Source organism: Limulus polyphemus, unplaced genomic scaffold (genome assembly GCF_000517525.1).
Source record: "Limulus polyphemus unplaced genomic scaffold, Limulus_polyphemus-2.1.2 Scaffold634, whole genome shotgun sequence".
NCBI classification, from domain to species: Eukaryota; Metazoa; Arthropoda; class Merostomata; order Xiphosura; family Limulidae; genus Limulus; species Limulus polyphemus.
The window spans coordinates 18,805-22,769 of record NW_013666244.1 but is presented as its reverse complement, the minus strand read 5'-3'; positions in this window follow the sequence as shown (position 1 = coordinate 22,769).

Here is a 3,965-nt window from a genome sequence, read left to right as displayed (position 1 = left end):
AACGTATGTACAACGAAGTCTTCACACTATAGAGATTACAGGCATATCATAAACACTATTTATATATAGTGTTTCTTCTTGTTGTTGTCAAAAGTCCACTTAGGCCTATTCAATTACTTTAGAATTTTAGTTGACAAGTCAAACTATCTTCTCTATATTACTATCGTACTGGTATTCTGTGTGTGATTCACTTACAGATGTGGCGCAAGTTACTGTAATTCGTTTGGCCTTCTTTCTTCTGGAGATACTCTGTTCCTTTTGTCAAATTGTACCCAGGCTGATTCAATTACTTTAGAACCACGCTTTGATGGAATAAATATATCCTTCTTATCTATTTTTTTTATTCTGTTAGTTTCACTTTAACATATTAAACGTTAGACCTGTCACCTTTGCGGTACTTAAAGTGACACCACTGTATTCTCTTTTGCTATTATCTGTCTATTGTTGTCTGTCTACTGCTTCCCACTCGTCTCACGCTATTCATATCTTTATTACATAGTCGTCTGGCCACTTTCTATATTGTGACACCTATTAGTTATTAGCAAAACCTTCTACAATCGTCTGCTTTTAACTCTTATTATAAAAAAACTTAAAATAAATAAAATATTCACTTACAAATATAAATTAATCACTAATATTTAAACCAAACAGTCTTTTATATCATGACACCTTGGATGAATTTTTTTTACCATAGTTTCCACAGTGCCAATACATAATGACCACATTTTAATTAACGTTTGAAATATAAAAACAACAAATATTGAAAAACTTTTATAATATTTCTAAAATATATATATATGCATATATTGTTATAAAACTTCATGCTATATAATCGTTATTTTCTGCCGAGTACAAAAAACTTTTTGATTCTCAAATATATTTTGCTACGAAAATAATTACTAAATAATATATACATACATATATATATACACACAAAAATTAATCCAACTTTTTCTGTAATTAAGCACAAAGCTACACAATATGCTATCTGTGCTCTGTCCACCACGGGTATCGAAACCCGGATTCTAGCGTTGTAAGTCCGTAGACATATCGCTGTGCTACTGAGGGACAAATCCAACTTTAACTAAGTAAATTTTAATATCAGTGTTCAGGCATTTCATACCCATCTATCCAATAAAAACTAAACACTACGTATCAAATATACATCGAAATGTACATATTGAATAAATACAAATAATAAATGAGGCTTTTGTTTGTTGTAAAGCGCAAAGCTACACAAATGGGCTATCTGTGTTGTGCTCACTGCAGGTATCGAAGCCCGATTTTTAGCATTATAATCCCTAAGACTCACCATTAAGCCACCGTGGAAGCATGTATCAGGCAGAAATAGTTTAAAATGTATGTAGTTTTTAATCAAAATATAAGTATATATTTAGATATGGAAAACAGCAAACAGAGCCTAAATCCTGGATATATATTTTTGCTGTTAAACGTAAAAGGAAAAACTGTGAAATGTCTTCATATATACATATTTAAAACTATACACTGTAAAGTAAACTTTGAAATAATCGCTAATGTTACTTATTCACATTACAGCTAAAAAACACATCAATGTACCTACTAACTTAAAAAACAACAAAGTCTAAAACATCCTATTTGCTAAGCATTCAACAATATTTTTTATTTAATCTTTCTAATAAGTAAATATGGTTTTCAATTTTTGCTAAAACTACAAATCTGAATGTCCCCTCGTGGGATAGCGGTAAGTCTACGAACTTACAACGCTAAAACCCGGGGTTTAATTCCTTGCGATGGGCACAGCAAATAGCCCAACGAGGCTTGGCTCTGAAACAAACAAACAAATTTGAAAAAAGCAAAGTTTGTGAGAAATATGAAAACACTTCACAAGCATATTTTTCACCAAATAAACATAACTGGATTGAAATTTTCAATGTCTCATACTTGATACTGATGAAAAACGGATGTTCCTTTATCAGTTTTCAAACGTTATTAGAGCAAGATGAAGTTGCTTTGCGTTCTAGCTTGCCAATCTGGACACAACTCGTTCTACTGCGCAAAATTACGTCGAGATCAGAACTCGTGCTATCGTAATGACAAGAGGTAAGGCCACTAGTGACTTACGTTTAGATAATTCCACACGACAAAGTAGTAGATGAACATTTCAGTTATTAAAAACAAGGCATCTTAAACAGAGAGTGGGGAGATAATTTTAGTGAAAGATGACACGCGTATATAAACCAAAATCGAAAAGGGAAGCTCGATTATTTTAATTTCGCCAAAAATTGGGGGGGAGGGGGGCGAGCTTTGGTGACTCCGTCCTATTTACTTTTCTTTTTTGAACAACAAGTTGGAATCTGATTAAGACTCGGTCGGTAATTTACATAGCAACAACCTATCTGGTTTATAAGCTGGATGCATATGTTATATGTATAGTAAAAATATTCGTCTGCAGTTCCAAGAATCTATACCATTCGGATCAACAACCTTAAGCTTAATCTTTAACTCTCAACCACTTCTCAAGAAAAAAATAAAAAGTTGAAATTATTTTATTGGGGGGGGGGGCTTTAGATAACTTTGAAGTGGCTTCAGCCCACATAGGAACGGCCTATCGATGGCCCCGATTTAAATGAAACGAATTAAACAAAAACAAAACAAATTTAAAAGTCACGACTTCTAGCCAGTGTTGATGCATACTCAAAATAAACGTTTAAAAGTAAGCTACTGTAACTCTCCAGTTATGTTTCGGGTCTGTTTGCCCAGATATTGGTTTCCATAACGTTATGATGCACTTAAATATATCTTTGGGTGTAGCATAATGATAGTTTAAATCAATTTAAATACTTACCAAACAAGACTAAAACCTATACAAAGAAAAATATTTTATTAATTCAAGCCTGTTTCGTAATTTATCTGAAAATGCTTCGAGTAAGTACGACCCAAAACATATAACAGAATAACATAATAGGAGGGTTAACTAAAATTCCAAGTCCACTGAACAATTAGAAAGTCTATTTAGATTCAATTAATTAATCAGCACTTAAAGGTATTGATATTAAAGATTATCTGAAAGCAAGTATATTTACTTGTTGATTTATATTTACCGAAAATTAATTTATTACAAATAACTTCTCTTGGCGATTTTTGATTAAGACATGATATCAAGTATGTAAAGATTTCAAATAATCTTCATGTTTCAACTAGAAGAGACCCGCAAAACATTTCCGGCTAAATTAGTATCTTTATCGTAAAAGTACTTCTTTAAATATAACATTTCAAGCACAATATAAACGAATTGCAATCGTAGACAACGAAATATGTAAATCCACTTGTATATAGTCCGTACTTTAGGCCTAAGTTCGATAAAGAGATAAATTAACACTGTAGCCTGTGTACGTTTTTTTTTTTTTTTACTTTAGTTTCGTTAGGACTAAACTTTACTATACTTAACATTATCGATAAACAAACTTATAATGTTATTCTACGACCTAACGTCAAACCTTTTTTAAAAACTTCGATACGTTTTTAATATTCTGTTGTAAAAAATGGTTAGTAAAGTATATTTACATTCCCCCTTTTGTTGGTACTTCTTGTTTCATACAGCAATTCTAGCGACTTGATCACTGAACTTTGCAGCTCTCTGCCGCAGGCAGACTGTTTGTCGTCGAGTGAATAATGCGCATGCGCGGTTTTTCTTTGGGAAACATTCTAACTACGCATACTTATGCAGCAAGTTCTCGGTCAGAAAGCGTAACGGTCGTACATACAAACAAGCAGAATAATAGTATAGATGTTTTCATATTAAAGGGAAACTGTGGTAACATGGAGCTTGTCTAATGTCATCTGGCATCAGGTTGCGTTGTCTCATTCGTAACAAGACGGTGATTAGGAGAGTGTAGAGGTCTCTCATTAACTCTGAAATATTAGGGTCATGGCTTCTGCGACGTTCCCTCTCCTCCACTGGTAATAGTATTCCGAAGAAGAAA